The 21,433-nt window shown below is 42.8% G+C and overlaps 1 protein-coding gene across 1 annotated transcript in view; it reads right to left on the bottom strand.

Moving 5' to 3' along the window:
- Positions 1-20,664, bottom strand: part of LOC120931544 (mucosa-associated lymphoid tissue lymphoma translocation protein 1 homolog) — a 110,423-nt gene extending 89,759 nt beyond the window's left edge. The window contains exons 1-2 of the mRNA XM_040343101.1: positions 20,534-20,664; positions 20,373-20,464 (exon numbers count right to left, since the gene is read on the bottom strand). The gene's annotated coding sequence lies outside the window, so the exon portion shown is untranslated. The remainder of the gene's footprint in view (positions 1-20,372; positions 20,465-20,533) is intronic.
- Between the last annotated feature and the right edge of the window lie 769 nt (positions 20,665-21,433).

Below are 21,433 nucleotides of genomic sequence, written 5' to 3'. Positions count from 1 at the left end.
ATACGTATCGGCCTAAACTGAGAATTTTTTTTTTTGGGATATTTATTATAGCAACAAGTAAAAAATATTTTTTTTTTTTTTTTTACAAAATTGTCGTTTTTCTTTTGTTTATAGCGCAAAAAATAAAAACCGCAGAGGTGATCAAATACCACCAAAAGAAAGCTCTATTTGTGGGAAAAAATAAGTCGTCAATTTTGTTTGGGAGCCACCTCGCACGACTGCGCAATTGTCAGTTAAAGCGACGCAGTGCCGGAAGCTGAAATAGTTTAGAGATCCACAGCTATAGGTTCCATTATCAGGGTAAAAATTGTGAGAGACAGGGGATAACTCTGTCAAGTATCTCGAATAACCATAAAAGAGGTGGAGACCATGTTTCCCAGCTAAATAGAAGCTTGGGGGCATCTATAGAGGATCTATCTTCTTCAGAAAAAAGGTGCCAAATCCCATACACTCCAGCATTGCACACATGTAGATCCAGTCCACTGAAGCAAACGCCTTCCCAATATCAAGGGCAACTATCACTCTCCTGCCCATATTAGCGTGTGAGGCTTGTATGTTAGTGAAAAGTCTGTGGATATTGATATCTGTGGAGGAATGAAGCTTTTTCATCAGTGTCCGCAAGCGGGTCTATACTTTTGGACAGGTGGGTGGCACTGGCAAGGAGCTTAATTAGGATCCACCTACAAGATGATTAATGTGGACAGTCTCTAGCCTCGTACACACGATCGGACATCAAACAAACTTTGTTTTTACTCCGTGAGTATTACCAGCAAGGCAGCTTTTAGTATTATCACATTATAAAGAAGAAGAGAACGTGCGCTGCTTTTCTTGATTTCAGAACTTGCTGCGTTAGGAATGTGCTCTTTAAAAATACGAACGCTAGTTCTACCAGACAGAACGCTTCCGGCTGGTCTTTGCTTCTGAGCATGCGCGTTTTTACTTTGTACAAAAGTCCGATTGCTTGCTGTACACACGGTCGGACTAGGCAGACTTTTGTTGACGTAAAGTTTGTCCGTTTGCAGACCGAACTTTTTGTCCGATGAAACCCGAAAAAGTTTGTCCGATGGAGCGTACACACGGTCGGACTATTTTAAAAAATTTCCTAATTTTGAAGTTTGTTGGCAAAAAGTCAGACCGTGTGTATGGGCCTTCTGAGTGAGACCAAACGTGATTTAAGCAAGCTGCCTGTTTGTCTGTCCTGCTCTGCTAATTGGATTACCTCATTGACGATCTCGGATTGGATATCGACTATTCTCTGAACTGTTCTTGCCTCGTACCTGGACTGTCATTGAACCCTGCCTTTCTGTCAACTGCAAGTACCTGTTTGCTTTGCTCAGTATGCGCATGCCCCGGTGTGGTAGCCAGGCACTATAGCAATGGCCCGGATTCAGGTAGATTTGCCCCTTAGTTACGGAGGCGCAGGGCAGCGTTTTTGCCCTGCGCCCCCGCAAATTTCCTGCGCTACCCGCGATTCACGGAGCAGTAGCTTCGTAAATTGCGTGTGCGCTGTGTAAACTTGCCCTGCGTAAGGGCGCCTAATGTAAATGATCCCGTAGGGGGCGGGAATCATTTAAATTAGGCGCGCTCCCGCGCCGAGCGTAGAGCGCATGCTCCGTCGGGAAACTTTCCCTACGTGCATTGCGGCAAATGACGTTGCAAGGACGTCATTTGCTTCAAAGTGAACGTGAATGGCGCCCAGCGCCATTCACGAATCACTTACGCAAATTACGTAAAATTCAAACGTCACGACGCGGGAACGACGGGTATACTTTAGCATTGGCTGCCCCTGCTATTAGAAGGGGCAGCCTTACGCTAAACACGCCGTACGGAAACGACGTAAATTGCGTACGCAGGGCTCGCGCAACATTGTGAATCGGTGTTAGTATGCAATTTGCATACTATACACTGAGCACAATGGGAGCGCCCCCTAGCGGCCATCGCAAGAATGCAGCCTAAGATATGCGTGGCATAAGAGCCTTAGGCTGCAGTCGGCGTTACGATGTTCCTGAATCAGGAGCATTCGTAACGCCGGGGCAAGTAAGCAAATGCGCTGTGTAACCTATGGTTACACAGGCGCAATTGCTTCTTGAATCCGGGCCATTGTTTATAAGTCCCGGGGCAACCAAGTAGCGGTAGGCCTGCTTGCCTTATGGGAAAGGGGGCTGCTATAAGTGAAGAACACAGTAGCCAGCTATAGCAGGGGAGGGCTGGCAGGGGGGACAGGGTGGAAATCTCCCCCCGGGCTGGTGACACTATGCACAGCCACCGGCCGCCACTACCAAATGCTATTTTTGCAGAGCAGGAATATGCCTGCTGGAGCTCTGTTAACACAGGTCACGGCCGCTGCTCACCTCCCACTGTGCAGCCGTGCCTGTGTCAGCTCCGAGGTAGATGGCTGCAGAGCTGAGCTATGTCTCGTCTCACACATAGCTCAGCCTCAGCGCACACCAGCGCTGACATCCCCTTCTCTCTCTGCACAGACACGAGGACTCTGATGTAAGGGGAGGCTCTGTGCGGAATCTGATGTAAGGGGGCCTCTGTGCGGACTCTGATGTAAGGGGGCCTCTGTGCGGACTCTGATGTAAGGGGGCCTCTGTGCGGACTCTGATGTAAGGGGGGCCTCTGTGCGGACTCTGATGTAAGGGGGGCCTCTGTGCGGACTCTGATGTAAGGGGGGTCTCTGTGTGGACTCTGATGTAAGGGGGGCCTCTGTGCGGACTCTGATGTAAGGGTGGTCTCTGTGCAGACTCTGATGTATGGAGGGGGGCCTCTGTGCGGACTCTGATGTAAGGGGGGCCTCTGTGCAGACTCTGATGTAAGGGGGGCCTCTGTGCGGACTCTTGTGATCATGAAAAATCGTTTTCATCGATCCATCACTTTTCCACGCTCTATGGGCCACTTGACTGGACTTGCCCCCCAGGCCTAAGGCTGCCAGCCCTCCCCTGAGCTATAGTGTCTGAACACCTGCGTTAAGGGTAAGCGTGATAGGAACTTTGTAAATCTGGTTGGGTTTCCTTTATTATGCTTTATGTTGGTTGACTTTACTTGCCAATACATTCTGCTATTTTCCATACAGTTTCTTGTGTGCTAATTACAGTGTAAAGAGAGATATCCTGGTGGTGTCAGTGAGGCTGAGGCCTCAAACAGGGCTGTAACAGGAGCAGACGCCCCAAATCTGCCAGCAGCTCCTGCAGGGGTAGCGCTACATAGTACAGCAGAACATGCTTGGATGGTAAATGAGACTTCTTTGCGCATCTATTTATAAGTAATGGCCTTTTAAAAGATATATCACAATTTCTGTTGGAAAAAGGAAACCGTTTCCTCTGTCGGACTGCTTTTACAGTGCCTTAAAAAAGCACCTTGAAATTTTCCACATTTTGTCATGTTACAACCAAAAGTGTAAATGTATTTTATTGGGATTTTATGTGATAGACCAACACAATGTGGCACATAATTGTGAAGTAGAAGCAAAATGATAAAAGGTAGGGTTGTCCCGATACTGATACTCGTATCGGTGCCAATATCGAGCATTAACCCGGGTACTTGTAGTCAGGGAATTGCTCAGATGCTTAATCCAATACCTGGACAGTCAGGGGTGATCAGTGCGGCTCTGGTGAGGGAGGCGTGTTCGCATAGAACACATGCAGAGCCCGCCAGGAAGCGTGCACGGCGCTGCGCTAATAAAAGCCAGGGAGACATTTCCCAATCTCTGCAGCCACTGTCTCCCTGGCTGTGATTAGCACAGCGCTGTGCACACTTCCTGGCGGGTTCTGCATGTGTTCTATGCGAACACGCCAGAGCTCATCCTTAGTGAGGAGTTACAATCACCGATCTCCCTGTATATATTTCAATAAAGCCGCTTCTCCTCTTCCTCTCGCAGGTTTCAGCTGCTTTATTGAAATCTATACAGGGTGATCTGTGATTGTAACTCCTCCCAGCACCGCACCGATCACCCCTGACTGTCCCCCATATCCTCCTCCATGCTCCTCCGGCCCCCCCCGTGCTCCTAAATCCCCCTCCATGCTCCTTCAGACCCCCTCCATGCTCCTTGATCCCCCTCCATGCTCCTCTGCCCCCTCTGTCCTCGATCTGTCAGGATAGACAGCGGAGGAAGGAGCCAGTAAATATGTAATTTACCGGTTCCTTCTTTTTCCGAATGCACCAAAACCACCCTCCAACAGGGCTAAAAAAAAGAAAAATAATTATAATAAATAAATATTTAAAAAGGTTAAATTGTAAAAAGAATAAAAAGTAAAATAAGAAACACACTGACACTGTCAACGCCACCCCTAAAAAAAAATAAACAATCTAGACGGAAGTCTTAGGAACAGGTGGTCAGCTAATGCACAGATAAAAAGATTTATCACAAATGTAGTTAAAGCGGAGCTCCACTCTAAAGTGGAACTTCTGCTCATTGGATCCCCCCCCCCCATCTGGTGCCACAATTGGCACCTTTCAGGGGGAGGGGGTGCAGATACCTGTCTAAAACAGGTATTTGCACCCACTTCTGTGCATACAGTCTGCGGGTAGACTGCGGGTAGTTCATCACTTCCCGGTCTCCCCATGTTGTGTTCTGGGAAACACATGGCTCCCAGAACACAATGGTGACCAGTGAAAGATGCACAGTCTTATGCTGCCGAAGTTGCTGGACTCCAGGACACATAAGTGTCCTATTAATAAAAGTCAGCAGCTGCAGTATTTGTAGCTGCTGGATTTTAATATTTTTTTTTAAGGCGGACCTCCTCTTTAAATTCTGAATACACTTGTAGAATAAGGTGACCAGATTTTTTAAATTAAAGTAATGGCGGCAATCAGTGACTTTCTGCCCGTCGCCACCACCGTCCGCCTTACAGCCAGTCAAGTCTCACTCTCCAGCCCCCGGCTACTACTGGGTGAGGAGCGGAGGAAGATCACTCCACCAGGGAAGGCAAGGAGATAGGCAGGCGGCTGGCCGGGACTTGAGCCAAGGCAGAAGAACATGCGAGCGGAGCTGAATGGACAAGTGCCCGAAACGGAAGAAATATTTCCTCCGCTCCGACCAGCACATGATCATCAGAAAGGGGCACAGTTAATGGAAAAAAATACACCCCCCTAAGCTATTAGGAGCAGCGGAGCGGGGGGTGTAATTCTAATTTATTTATTTTTATTCTGCACTGACTGTCTTTGAATTTGCCCCAGCCCCTGTTCAAATTCAATCCGGGGACAAAACTGGGGACAGACTTGGTCTGGGGACAGTGTCCTCAATCCAGGGACTGCCCCCAGAAACTCCATATCAGAGTATACCTAGAGGGTAGAAGTACTGTATAGAACCGGGAACAACAAAAAGAGGTTTCTGCTGATCTATGTTTGAAATGTATGAGGCATCAAAACAAAGCTGTATTTTATCAGATTCTCTTTCCATTTCATCAGATTTAGTCACTATGCCTCGGTTTCTGATTTCCACTTGGTTTCCTGTTCCTTGAATATTTGGCTCTTTGAGGAACTGCCCTACATTGTAAACAGAGAATTCCGCCATTCTACAGTTCTTAAACGTTATAACATGGGATGGCTTACTCTAATCAGGCTAGACCTGATCTTCTCACTCAGGTGGGGAAAATATTGGAGCAGTCATAGGGAGAAGTCAGCTGAACAACACATCATAAGTAGCAGGGATACATCAGTCACTGAGTACGATGAGAGCTTGTAATGTCTGGGATTTTATTAGACTAAAAATCCAAGCCCTTTACAAGAACCTATTGTCATTTTAATCAGAAAATTTGATTAATGTAAGGTAGACAATTTTACAGCTGAAGCTAACAATGAAAAAAAAGCATTTGTGAAATATACAATAAGCATGCTATCTCACCAGTGCAATTGTAAAAGAAACGTGCACCAGCCTGGAGGACAGAAAACAAGCTGACAACTCCTTCCATGGGATTTGTAGCCAAGGGTTGCATTGTCAGGTCATAACAGGAAGTGTTGCTATATGCAGGTAACTTGCAGGTGTTTAGTCAGATTAAGCGACCCGTCAGAATGTGTAACGGAAGTGACATTTCGTCGCCGCCATCTTGCTACACCCCACACTTCTCCATAGTAAGGATACACTAAAGCTTCGTACACACGACTGGTTTTCCCGGGAGGAAAACTGCCAGGAGAGCTTTTGGCCGGGAAAACCGGACGTGTGTATGCTTCCTCGCAGTTTTCCCATCAGGAAAACAGCCGGGAATCCCGGTGGGAAAATAGAGAACCTGCTCTCAATTTTCCCGTCGGGATTCCCTGAGTTTTTTTTCCCGCCGGATCTACTACCAACCTATGGGAAACACTGCGAGGCAGTGCCGATGGAGCATACACACGGGCAGGATTCCCGGCCAAAGCTCCATGGCAGTTTTCCTGCCGGGTTCTCGGCTTTCTTCTCGTTTTTTTTACCGACGAGAAAACCGAGCGTGTGTACAGGGCTTGAGAAGAGGGCAAGAGGACATCTTGTAACCGGAGTTTTGTATTTTACACTTTTTTTAACAGTAAAGTCAGTTTTTATAGTCAAATACAGTACTTACAACTCCGTCTGACTGGTTAGATGTTGAATTTTAACCACTTGCTGACCAGCCGCCCCCGTTCTACGGAGGCAGGTCGGCACAATCTCTCGAACCGCCATAGGTCTACGTCGGTCCCTTTAAGCGGGATAGCAGGCGCGCGTGCCCGCTGCTTTGCGGGAGATGCCGATGCTCGTGGGCACGAGGGGCAGAACAGGGACGTGTGTGTGTAAACACACAAATCCCTGTTCTGCTCTGTGAGGAGAGACAGATCGTGAGTTCCTATGAGCTAGGAACCACAATCTGTCATTTCCTTTAGGTCAGTCCCCTACCCCTACAGTTAGAAACACACCTAGGGAACACAATTAAACCCTTGATCGCCCCCTAGTGGTTAACCCCTTCCCTGCCAGTGACATTTTTACAGTAATCAGTGCATTTTTATAGCACTGGTCGCTGTACAAATGCCAATGGTCCCAAAAATATGTCAAAAGTGTCTGATGTGTCCGCCATAATGTCGCAGTCCCGATAAAAATCGCAGATCGCCACCATTACTAGTAAAAATACTATAAATCAATCCCCTATTTTGTAGACGCTATAACTTTTGCGCAAACCAATCAATCAATACAAAAATATGTAAAAGAATACATATTGGCCTAAACTGAGGAAAAAACTTTTGTTTTAAAAAAAAATTGGGATATTTATTATAGCAAAAAGTACAAAATATTGGGACTTTTTTTGTTTATAGCGCAAAAAATAAAAATCGCAGAGATGATCAAATACCACCAAAAGAAAGCTCTTGTTGTGGGAAAAAAAGGACGTACATTTTGTTTGGGTAAAGTGTCGCACGGCCGCGCAATTGTCAGTTATAGCAACGCAGTGCCGAATCGCAAACAATGGCCTGATCATTGAGCAGCCAAATCTTCCGGGCCTGAAATGGTTAAAAGCAGCGGCAAGCCTGCTGATCTCACAGGTTTTCTAATCTGACAGAAGTTCACTGCTTTTAAAATTCAACATCTAACCAGTCAGACGGACTTCTAAGTAATGTATTTCACTATATAAACTGACTTTACTGTTAAAAATCGGTGTAAAATGCAAAACTCCGGTGGGTGTAAAAAGATGTCCGCTTTCCCCCTTCTCAGTGTATCCTTACTATGGAGGAGTGCGGGGTGTAGCAAGATGGCGGGGACGTCACTTTCGTTACACATTCTGATGGGCCGTCGAATCTTATGACACACAAGATCATTAGGTATTTACTCAGCGTTTCTTATTAGCAACAAACTATAGCCAGCAATACGATTATTAATGGTCAGAGAAATAACGAAATTGCCTTCCAGATTTACATACACTTTACCAAACAACCTTTTTTTTTTTAAACCAGCTTCAGCTTAAAATTAGTATTAGTCCTCGTTTGCTGGGGACAGTCTCATTGTGAGGGGCATCCTCAGTATTGTCATATGGGAACCTGGCAGCATAGCCTAAAGCCTCGCACACACAATCGGATTTTCCGCAGACAGCGTCTGACTTTTATCCGAAGGGCGTGTGCCTTTTTTTTCTTGCATACAAACGGCACACAATTGTCGGCCAACAAACACGAACATAGTGACGTACTAGACGTACTACGTGGTTTTTCAGCTTTTGAGTGCCACCCTTTCGGTAATGTCGTGTTTGGTAAGCATTGATTCTGAGCATGCGTGTTTGTAGTTTGGACATTTGTCTGATGGACTTGTGTAGACACGCTCCTAAAATCTGACAACAGACCGTTGTCAGTGGAAAATCCGACAACAATTGTCCGATGGAGCATACAAACGGTCAGGCTGTCAACACACAATTTCCGTTGGAAAATCCAATCGTGTGTGTACGAGGCTTGACTGTGCAAGTGTCAATTGAAATGATTGTTGCTGGAACAGTGTAGTCGCACACACAGGAGTGAATCCAGATGTGCTATTTTTTTACCACTTCAGCCCGAAGGCTTTCACACTGAAGTGGTGCGCTAGCGGGACCGCTCCAAAAGTCCTGCTAGCCGCATCTTTGGAGTGGTATAGGAGTGGGGTGTTTACCACTCCTATACCGCTCCTTCCCATTGAAATCAATGGGAAACCGCGGTAATACCGCCGGCAATGCGCCTCTGCAAAGGTGCATTGCCGGCGGTATTAACCCTTTTTCGCCCGCTAGCGGGGGTTAAAACCGTGCAGCTATAACGCCACCGCACCTCCGCTGCCCCGTGTGAAAGGGGCCTTAGAGAGAGAAAATCTCTACAAATTAAAGGGAGCTGTTATAGGAACAAGTGTCTCCACTGGAAGATTTCCCTTTGCCTTCTGCTGCAAATTTTTGAATATCTCATCACTATCTGTCCTGGTGACAGTGAGACCAGAACAAATTGAGAGGATAAATCTTCCCAGCAGGGACAGATAGCAATAAAAAAAAAAAGGATAGACATTCTTACCATTCCATATGCTATCTGAAACTGATAAAAAGAGACCTGTTCTCTGGCAAATGGTATACACAGATACATTTCCAGGTCTATCTATGCTGTTGGTGAACATGATAAATTAATAAAAAAATGTATTGGGAATGTTAGTTGATTCAATTTTTTTTTTAAAGTGACAATTCACAAGAGTGACACTTACTATTAACCTCTTCACACCTAAGGGTAAACAAAGTCTACATGCCTAAACTCAATTTTGCAATTTTGCAACTACTTTGTGCATCCAGGTGGACAAAGTTGGGCTTTTATTCTGTGGTAAATAGATATCGATATCTCCTGTTTTTTTTGTTTTTTTTTTTAATTATCATCAAAGAAAACCTAGCTCAAAATAGTAAAAAAAATATATATATTTTTTAAATTTAGCTGTATATTTCTTGTTACTACCATAACCTACCACCAAAGAACAACCCCAAATTAACTCTCCTGGTCCTGACGATCGCAACGATACCACATATGTGTATGTTTTTTGTTGTTTGTACCTGTAGTACAGCCCAGAAGCAATAGTGTGCATTTTTCATTTTTTTTTTCCCTACCTAAAACACACTGGGGCAGATCCACAAAAATATGCACCAGGGCAGCGTATCTGAGATATGCTACGCTGCCGTAACTTACCTGGCTTTGGTTTGAATCCAGAAAGAATTTGCGCCGTAAGTTACGGCACTCTCGTGGTGTAAGGGCGCGGAATTCAAATGCGGCGAGTAGGGGGCGTGTTTCATTTAAATGAAGTGCGTCCCCGCGACGAACGAACTGCACATACCCCGTCCGTCAAAACTCCCAGGGTGCATTGCTCCAAATGACGTCGCAAGGACGTCATTGTTTTCGACGTGAACGTAAATGGCGTCCAGCCCCATTCACAGATGATTTACGCAAACGACGTAAAATTTTAAAAATTATACGCGGGAACGACGGCCATACTTAACATTGAGTACGCCACCAGATAGCAGCTTTAACTATACGCCGGAAAAAGCCGAACGGAAAGACGTAAAAGAATGCGACGGCCGCTCGTACGTTCGTGGATCGTCGGAAAAAGCTAATTTGCATACTCGACGCAGATTAAGACGTGAACGCCACCCAGCGGCCGCCGGAAAATTGCATCTTAGATCCGACGGCGTACTAAGGCGTACGCCTGTCGGATCTAACACAGATGCTGTCGTATCTTGTTTGGTGGATACCAAAACAAAGATACGACGCGCAAAACTTGAAATTACGCCAGGCGTATCAACAGATACGCCGGCGGGGGGCGTGGCTTGCGCGTGGACATGATGGAAGCCTAAGCAGACAGCTCTGACTTGAATCTGGGGAATCAGCGGCAAAACGATCGACATACCGATCATCCAGACGCCAAAACTATATACCCTGAGAGGGGAGACCACACCCGATGCAGTCCCGCAAGCGGAACAAAGAAAATCGCCCTAAAAAGCTTACTGACGCATCTGTTATGTCAGCCACAGGGAAGGATCAGCTTCAAAATGGCCCCCGCAGCTCTGAGGTAAATTCAACCTCCTCATACACTGATCTCCCAGATGAGAATCTGGACTCCTGGGACTATGAAAATCACACAGTGAACGCGGAGATCTCTCCTTTACACAGTCCATCTTCTCAGAGCCCAGCTAAAGCTAAGATGAGATATGATTATACTGACCAGGCCTCAGTCAGTGACATTGCGTTGCTATGCCAAAATCAAGTAGGCCTCAAAATGGTGTCGCCTATTGCCAACTATCCTACTTCAGGACAACCGGTCCTTGACACAACCATGAAGGACATGCTTCTGTCTCTTCAATCTTCTCTCATGGTGAATATTTCAACTATGTTTAATAGCTTTACTGTTGAAATGAAAGGCTTAGGTGAGAGAGTTTATCATATGGAAAATAAAATGGAAGAACAAGCTCATACTGTGAATGACTTGGTGGATGCGTATAGAGAGCAAAGGGAAGATGCAGATTGGATGCGCGCAAAAATCGCAGATTTGGAGGATCGATCAAGAAGAGAAAATCTTAAACTGAGGGGGGTACCCGAATCGATCACTCAGGCAGAATTACAAAAATTTGCGGGTGACATGATAGCGACTTTACTGCCAGACATATCACCTATTGAAAGAATGATAGATCGCATACATCGCATCCCTAAGTCTAAACACCTAGAAGCATCCATCCCACGTGACGTTCTTATGAAGATCAATTTTTTTCCCACTAAAGAGAAGTTATTGGCTAAAGCTTGATCACAACCGGAGCTTCCTGCACCTTATAATGAGATCCGTATATACGCAGACCTGTCACAATACACTTTAAATTTGAGGAGACAGCTAAAATCTACCACAAAAGCCTTGAGCAACCATAAAATTCCGTACAAGTGGAGACATCCGGCCACACTGCTGATAACCTATAATGGGACTACCACCACCATCTCTAAACCTTTGGACGGACTACGACTACTCCACTCATGGGGCATCATCCCTGAAATTTCTGCTGAAGAAAGAAAGGCTTTGGAAGGAGCCCGCCTAGGGAAAGGAAAACACACAGGATATCATAACCCCTCTGCAAAGTGACACAATGGGAATTTATTTATTATACCTGTTATTTTACATTGCAACAATATCTCCTGGATACTTGTCTTGCACCCTTTTACTGTTTGAACATTACCCACCAATATCTGTCGGTTTGGTTTTTAAACCCGAAATGTATTTATTTTTTTTTCACTGCATATGTTATTGCATTGCTCATCGTCCCACGGATGTGGGAAGTATTTTTATTTTTTCTGGTAAACATAAGTTGCTATAGGAAAGCAACATTTTCTTTAGTTTGTTTTGCTTTAAGCAACTTTTTGCTACATATTTTGTCTTTGTTTTTGTTTTTCCCTTTGCTTTGTTCCACTTCCTTCCTTATTTGTTTTTTCTTTATATGCAGAGGTGATATTATATAAGTAAATATTTTCTTCATAAACCTCCAATCTCCAGAGTTTACCAACATATAATTACCTTTTTCTCTACAACTTCTTTTCTTGGAAGTGAGTATTTTCTAATTTTACAATACAAGTTATTCAATTAATCCTTGAAATGTCTATTCATTTTCTAACGTTAAATGTAAAAGGGTTAAACCACCCGGCCAAAAGAACTTCACTGTGGAAAACTGCTATCTCCCACAACAGTGATGTACTTTGCGTACAAGAGTCGCACTTTATTCATGGAGCAGCTCCTCAATGTTGTCATAAATCTTTTCCACACATTTTTAAGGCTGGCTTTTCCAAAAAACAAAGGGGAGTCTTCATTGCTATCCGTGACACTCTATCTTTTCAGCTACTGTCTTGCACCACTGACCCTGGCGGTAGATTTATTATTTTGGTTTGTATGTTGGACAATGTCCTCTATACTATTGCTAATATCTATGCACCAAACCACAGTCAAATGAAATTTCTTAAATCTTTACCTAAAAAAAAATTATGAGGTACAGAAAGGTCATTTGCTAATTTGTGGGGATTTTAATTTGGTACCAGATGTGACTATTGATTCATCCTCCAGTTCTAAAAGGCTATCATCTCCACTAAACTCCTTTTTTAACGATAATGATCTGTTTGATATATGGAGATGTTGTCACGCGACAGAGAAGGATTATACTTTCCTTTCTTCACGTCACAACACTTACTCCAGAATTGACTTGTTCGTGTCTGATAAATGGTTGTTACAAAATATATTAGAATCCCGTATCCACACTATCACCTGGTCGGACCATGCACCCGTTAGTATTAAATTGGCTAATAACACTTCTAAACAAAATTCATATTTATGGCGTATCAATAATTATTTAATGCAAAATCCGAACAATGCTTCATTTCTTAACCAAAAATTGGCCATTTTTTTCTCTGACAATATTGGATCAGTGTCCGACCCGGCGGTGGTGCGGAACGCTCAGAAGTCTTTTATGCGAGGCCTTTTTATCCAACCTGGATCACGGGCTAAAAAATTACTAATTAAAAAACTGGATGAACTGACTACCAAAATTGCAGACGCTGATTTAAAAAATAAAACGAACCCATCGCAATACCTTCAATCCCAACTATTTAAACTTAGGCATGACTTACGACCCCTGATCCTTGACTCTTATGAGTTTAAACTGAGAAAATTAAAAGCCACCTCATACACTGCCAACAATAAAGCGGGTAAGATTATGGCCAACCGCATTAGAAGTCTAAGATTCAAAACTAGAATAGCCTATCTCTATCACCCATTATCAGGAGATAAACTTATTAATCCTCAATCCATTGCTGATGCATTTAGCACATACTATAATGACTTAAACAATCTCAAACTGGACACCGACACACACCAACCAACATGCGAGGAAATCAATTCTTTCCTCGATCATATTAAACTTCCTACATTATCAAAAGACCAACTTGAACAGTTGAATGCCCCTTTTACGGAAACCGAGATTCTTAAGACCATAGACAATGTACCTCCATCCAAATCTCCTGGCCCAGACGGCTACACTGGAGAATATTTTAAGTTATTTAAAAGCTTACTAACCCCACATTTGACGACTTTATATAACTACTAAGTCTCCTCCTCTTCCTTTACGAATGAAATGCTTTCGGCCATTATAATAACTTTACCCAAACCCGGTAAAGAACCCACCTCCCCCTCCAACTTTAGACCAATATCCTTACTAAACGTTGACTTGAAAATATACGCCAAATTGATCGCAAATAGACTAGTTCACATTCTCCCAGGACTGATTCACACGGACCAAACTGGTTTTACCAAAGGACGCCAAACTTCAGACTCTACTAGAAGACTAATAAATATAATACATAATGTGGAACTGACCGGAACGCCTTCTCTGCTTCTTTCTTTAGATGCAGAGAAGGCGTTCGACAGAGTTAATTGGGATAACCTGAACCTGACCCTTCAAAAATTTGGCTTTAAGGGTCCCATTCTCGATGCTATACTGGCCCTTTATACCACTCCCACAGCCCGAGTCTTTACTTCCGGCCTTCTTTCTAAACCTTTCCATATCTCTAATGGTACCCGACAGGGCTGCCCATTGTCCCCTCTAATTTTAAATATGATGATTGAACCCCTGGCTGAGCACATTAGAACTAATGACAACAGGAATTCGTATAGGAAAACTGGCCCATAAAATTAGCTTATTTGCAGACGACATAAGTTCAAAAATGTTTATCCTGGTTTGGTGAGGTCTCTTTTTACAAAGCGAACGCTTTAAAATCATCCATTTTGGACATCGGAATTGATGCTGTGTCCAGAAATTTATTACAGCACCAGTTCCCTTACATCTGGGAGGACACTAAAATTCCATATTTGGGTATCAACCTCACCAGAACTACCAAATCACTATATGAATATAATTACCTTACCCTTAGAAGTAAATTACAAGCAGACCTTCAAAATCTGAGCAAGAACGAATTCTCTTGGTGGGGCAGATTATCTGCTTTCAAAATTATTCATCTTCCACAGGTATTATATTTTTTGGGGAATTTACCTATTCCTATTCCCAATATTTTTTTAAAATCCTTGCAAACGCTTTTATCCAAATTTGTTTGGAAGGGAAAGAGGTCTAGATGTGCTCATAACAAATTAATTAAACATCGAATGTCTGGAGGAGTGGGATACATTGACTTTAAAGATTATTATCATTCATCCATTCTAACCCAAGTGAGAGAGTGGTTTAACACTACTTCTACTACTCAATGGGGTAATATTGAATCCAGTTACTGTACGTATGGCCCAACCAATATTTGGTTGTATGGGGCCATTTTGGGGGTTAAAATCCCAACACATCTACCACCTACAATGGCTGTTTCCATTAAAACATGGCTTAAATTCTTGACCTCTTCTGAACTAACAGATCCCAGCATTGATATTAAAGTCCCTATCCAAGCTTTATACCTTCTTATTAGTCACATTCCGATTGCTTCCTGGCACAAAAAAGGCATTAATTATCTACAGGACTTTTACTCGAATGGATACATTAAATCCTTCCAATCTATTCAATCCGAATATGACCTACCTCACATTAATTATTCTCATTATACACAAGTGGTACATTGTTTATATAAACTAGGCCATTTCTTTAATCTCATTCACACTTCTGCTTGGTCCTATTTGACATCACCAGTACAACAAAAAAGAGGCATTTCCTTATTCTATAATTTAATGCAACAAAAACGTACTTTCACTAAATCTTCTTCTCATCTACAGTGGGAAAAAGACCTTACATGTTCCTTTACAGATAACCAATGGCATATAGCTTGCAAATCCAATCAATCTGCTTCTAAGTGCACCTCCCTATGGGAATTATCTACCAAAATTACTCTACGTTGGTATTATACTCCAGCAGTAATGTCCAAATTTAATTCCCAATCCCCCAACACGTGTTGGAGACTTTGTACTGCTAAAGGGGACATATTTCATATATTGTGGAGCTGCCCTAAGCTTAACAACTACTGGACAAAAATTTTCCAAACAATTTCTGATTTGACACAAACACAAGTAACACCCGATCCGGCATTGGCTCTGTTATCTCTGGGAATAGAAAAATTCCCAGCTAATCTACAAAGAATTGTAACTCACTTCCTCTTAGCGGCTAGACTATATATTACTAGGAAATGGAAAGATTCTAATCCGCCATCTCCCGATGATGCTGTTGACCTTACCAACCTTCATAACTCCTATGAAAAAATACTGGCATCACCCTTAGGCTTACTTCATAAATATACAATCCATTGGGCTACTTGGAATCTCTGGTACGATACCCTGACATGATTTGCTTCATTTAATTTAATACTATTATTTACTCTTTTTGTTTAGTTAACATTTCTTATGGAAGAAATTAGGAAAGGTGTCTCTATATGGAAACACTAACAGCGCTTAGGTAAAAGAAAAAAATCTAAAATTACCCCTCTGCTTATGGTGATAGATATTCACCCTTGGTGAGAGCAATTGTCACTCCAAATCAATCATATACCATGAGTGAAAAAGAAGAGCACAAAACCTCACTGAAATGATAATGGTTGAAATTGCAAAAGAAACGATGATACAAAGTCCATTTACCAAAAAAACGCATTAGCATAAAAAAGTCTCTAAAATCATTGTAATTCCTGTGCGTTGTTATACTCCTGAAGTGTCCACACAAAGATCTTCACATACAGGTCTCCCTTAGGAGTTCTACTCACCAGATGCCTATGGTGTAATCAGCCTTGAGAACTCCTGTGATCCTGCTGGGCTCCTTCAAATGGTATGCCTAGGATGTATCCTGGAAGACTCTAAATATCTTTCCTCCTATTACCAGTGTCTCTCGGTGGAGTGGATGGGTAATCAAGGGCAGAGTATGATCATGGAAAATAAGCATAGGAAAGAAACATAGTGTGATACTGCTTTTTATTCAAACCAAGCCCCTCACAAAATGTTATGCTTACAATGTAATAGAAAAATACAGGCACATCAGATGTTAGGACTATTAGCTCACGTAGCTATGTTGCTTGTCAGCTCAGCTCCAGCTGACAAGTTGCTCGTTCTATACAACTGCTGTCTGTATGGGTGTAGACTCGTCGTGTAGCCACGCCCTGACGCGTTTCGGGATTGGTTCCCGAAACGCGTCAGGGCGTGGCTACACGACGAGTCTACACCCATACAGACAGCAGTTGTATAGAACGAGCAACTTGTCAGCTGGAGCTGAGCTGACAAGCAACATAGCTACGTGAGCTAATAGTCCTAACATCTGATGTGCCTGTATTTTTCTATTACATTGTAAGCATAACATTTTGTGAGGGGCTTGGTTTGAATAAAAAGCAGTATCACACTATGTTTCTTTCCTATGCTTATTTTCCATGATCATACTCTGCCCTTGATTACCCATCCACTCCACCGAGAGACACTGGTAATAGGAGGAAAGATATTTAGAGTCTTCCAGGATACATCCTAGGCATACCATTTGAAGGAGCCCAGCAGGATCACAGGAGTTCTCAAGGCTGATTACACCATAGGCATCTGGTGAGTAGAACTCCTAAGGGAGACCTGTATGTGAAGATCTTTGTGTGGACACTTCAGGAGTATAACAACGCACAGGAATTACAATGATTTTAGAGACTTTTTTATGCTAATGCGTTTTTTTTGGTAAATGGACTTTGTATCATCGTTTCTTTTGCAATTTCAACCATTATCATTTCAGTGAGGTTTTGTGCTCTTCTTTTTCACTCATGGTATATGATTGATTTGGAGTGACAATTGCTCTCACCAAGGGTGAATATCTATCACAATAAGCAGAGGGGTAATTTTAGATTTTTTTCTTTTACCTAAGCGCTGTTAGTGTTTCCATATAGAGACACCTTTCCTAATTTCTAGCATTTCTTTTATAATAGCTGCTATTCTGCCAAAAACTACCACTTCACATATCTCAGTAGATATCACACTATATCCATAGAGCGCTTGGATCAGTACTATCTTCGGATAAATTCTGATATTTTTTATATATTTCTTATGGAAGGATTGCCTCCCAGGCACTGTGAGTCCCCTCGGGGGTGTTCGGGAGTGTTCAATCCTCCCTTCTACCATTGAAATTAGATTTTTGTTTCAACATTAAGTATCACTAGGAATTCTCTACCTTATTTAAACAGTATTGTATATACTCAACTTCCTAACTAGCATTGTATATGTGCAATCGAAGATGTATGCTATTTCACCTCTGTAAATACTGTAAAACATTGTTATTTTATTTGCTACTATTGTAAAATTTTGAATAATCCAATAAAAATATATTGAAATAAAACAGATACGCCGGCGTAACTTCTTTGAGGATCTGCCCCACTGATACTAATTAAAAAAAAAAAATCCTGTCCAAAATATACTGACTCTTTGACCCTTACTTGACCCAAGCACTAACCCTGGCACTGACCTAGATGAAACCTTTGATCTAGGTATTTTTTTTATATATATATATATATTATTTATTTATTTTTAGAATATTTTTACAAACACTTTTCTTTTCTTTCTTTCTACAAGATTTCATCCTTCTCCATTCACAGAAAGAAAAAAACACAGTAACTGTTCACTGTGGTAGCCAATTAGAGGCTATCGCAGAAATCAGGTGACCCGTGAATCGGGAGATCTGGGTCCCGATCAATAGTACGGAGCCTGGGGCTCTCCAGAGAGCCCCCGATCTCTGTGCTGGCAGTGTGCCATGCAGCGCACTCCCAGCAATAAAGGAGCAACACATATATGCAGCCCCACGTAAAAAAAAAGCCCAGTGCAGTGAGGCCGCATATATGTGCTATATTAGCATGAAGGAGTTAAACCTCATTCACACTGGCATTTAAAAAAGCTAAACACAGGAGAACTTGGAAGTATAAACTTGCAGGTCTCTCAGACCCATTTTCCTACGTTTACATGCTCCTGGCTTTTACATGCGTTTAAGTAAGCTTAGCCAGATCTAATTGGATCCTGGATGCACAGAATTCAATTTTTTCTAAGTCCACCTTAACACCTGCAATGATGTATATATGCTAGAACCCCAGAGGGGGTTCCCAGCAATTAGCTGCGGAGGCAGCCCCATTGAAAGCTATGAGAGGCTCCCAGATCTCACAGCTAATCATGACTGCTTGCATATTATTGCTATGCAACACTCATCTGTGAGAGACAGGCAGTCAGCATCCAGGACCAATCACTCACATGTGATCGCTGCATCAGTGGTGGCTGGTGCTGTATTTTGGTCGGTTGATTGATCAAAACACCGAACCCCCCTGTTGCTCAGCGAACCCCGCACTTACCCCATCTAGGTCGCGGGCAGCTTCGGCGGCTTCTCACTGCGTCTCCTCTTCGGCGGCTTCCCCCTGCGTCTGCTCTTCGGCGGCTTCCCCCTGCGTCTCCTCTTCGGCGGCTTGCCCCTGCGCCTCCTCTACGGCGGCTTCCCCTCTGCTTCTGCTCCCAGCCAATACGATTGCTTCCCTTCTCGGGCAATCCGGTCTTAAGACCCGCTTCCTGATTGGCCGGAAGGAGAAGCAGGAAGAAAATAATGAATATTAATTTGCTATTGTTACACAACTGGGTGGGCTCGGACCCAGTGCTCTGTGCCCCGAGCCCACGCTTGTTGAAGCCTATTAGAGTCTCAGGCTGTAATCATGTACTTTAAAAACAAAAACATTTAAATCCATTTGTCCGGTGCCCTGCATGTAGATTAGGGGCTGGGTGCATGGAGTAGGGGAGCGGCGCCCCGGCTGCCCCTAATGGAGCAGCCGCCACTGTGCTGCATATTGATTACAAATACACTCCTGCCAGTGTTAAGAGGTTTGCCTCAGCCATGTAAACTGTCACATTCTGCTGGAGTGCGTGTGCTTTTGAGTAACAGACTTGCTGGTTGGATCACCAGATGAAGATAGAAGAAAAAGAAAATGAATACTCCCGTCACATCTTAGAACTGGTAAGCAGTAGTATAATAAATGTTTGCTTTTGGGTTTATTACCGCTTAGGTTCTCAGCTGACATCTGTTTTTATCTGGAAGTCTGTTTTATTTCCCTGAACAATAAAAGAGGATTGCTCAGAGCTGGATTAACTCCATGTGGCAAGACTGGGCACAGAAGATAGGAAATCTTATTCTCTACATTGTGACATCAAAAATAAAAAAATATTTTTTTGGGTTTACATCCACTTTAAGCCTCGTACACGCGCTTCGATTTTTGGACGACTGAACGTCCGTTTTTTGTGGCATACTAGTCTCATGTCGAAAGTGAAGAGGTCACACACAATACGAAAATTCTCGTTTGACAGAATACAACGTCAGAACGTAAAGTGTTGAATAGTTTTGTATGTATTCTTTCGTTTCTGAGCATGCGTAGACTTGCTCTTACGATTTCTTTTGTACGAAAACCGTACTGATGAAACGAAAATCGGACATTGAGTTCACATCCGACAAAAAATTTATAGTCTGCACATCCAGCTTTTGTCTGACAAAAAAGCGAAATCGGCTGTCGAAAGCAACGTACTAACCATCTGAAAATCGTCAGACAGCTCGTCGTACGAATTTTTCCATCCGATTTTCGTATCGTGTGTACGGGCCTTCAGGGAGGAGAAACAACTGGTACTTTTTTGCCTATAGAAAAAGAATGCTAACATTTGTCACAAGGGCCTTTCCAGCTCTCAGCTGACCCGCAAATTGAGTATCTTTGAAATCTTGTGCTACATTTTGTATTATCAGGTGCTACATTTTGTATTATCAGGTGCTACATTGGTCGCTTGTCACAACAACGTAGTCTTTAATCAACACAATCATATGTGACATTCGCTGACATCTGATTGGGTCTTGGAATGCTGTTGGATTGGATTTACTCTTAGCACCAGCTTTTTGATTTTAAAAGTAGTTGAAAGTTCCTCTCACCTGTTGTGTTGTGATTCTTTTTCTTGCTCCTGATTACGACTGGGGTGTTTGCCCTGCTTTTCCTCCAGTTGTTACGTCAGCCCTTAACAAAACTGTATATGGAACGTATTTATCATCAAGATTTTTCTTTTCACTCGGTTTACAAAGAACAGAGAACTCACCCCAGGACTGATTCGGAGAGCAGCGCAGACACAAAATCATGATTCTTCCAACAACAGTGTGACTTCCTCATCTGCCTGCTAAAGTCTGACCTCACTGAGAGTGAGCGACAGGCCGACCAATCAGCACGCTGCCCCTGTTGAAAGTGAAACTAGAGACTAAAGTGAAGCATGTGACCCAGCGTGAAGTCCCTTCTGCAGGAATCACATAAAAGCACTTGTAGCATTCATCATCTATTAGCTGGGTGTCACCAAAAAAAATTACAGCTCACTATATTTAGGTTTTATATTATTATTATTGTTATGGCTTTATTTATGTACTTTTATAGCTTTTCTAACTTGTAAAAAAGTCTGCGTCAAGCACAAAACTTTTTCTACTTTTGGATAGAGTGGGGAAGGATTAGAACTTTTTAACTGCCATTGTGCGCTCCGTTCGGGCTTCTTTAGACTTGTGGGGCTATACAAACATATTGCTATTATAAACTTTTAAATTATCCATTTCATGACCAATGCCGCGTACACACGACCGTTTTTCATGATGTGAAAAATGTCTTTTTCTTTTTATGTCATTAAAAACGATCGTGTGTGGGCTCCAGAGCATTTTTCTCGACGTGAAAAATGTCAATTAAAAATTTAGAACATGCTCTAAATTTTTTTCATCGTTTTTCACGTTGTTGTTTTTCACGTCGTAAAAAATGATTGTGTGTAGGCTTTAACGACGGGAAAAAAACATGCATGCTCAGAAGCAAGTTATAAGACAGGAGCATTTGTAATGGAGATAGCACATTCGTCACGCTGTAACAGACTGAAAAGCACGAAGACTGAAAAGCGCAAATCGTCTCTCACCAAACTTTTACTAACACGAAATCAGCAAAAGCAGCACAAAGGGTGGTGCCATCTCAA

This window comes from Rana temporaria, chromosome 3 (genome assembly GCF_905171775.1).
Source record: "Rana temporaria chromosome 3, aRanTem1.1, whole genome shotgun sequence".
In the NCBI taxonomy this organism is placed as follows: domain Eukaryota; kingdom Metazoa; phylum Chordata; class Amphibia; order Anura; family Ranidae; genus Rana; species Rana temporaria.
This window is presented reverse-complemented; position numbering and strand designations above follow the sequence as displayed.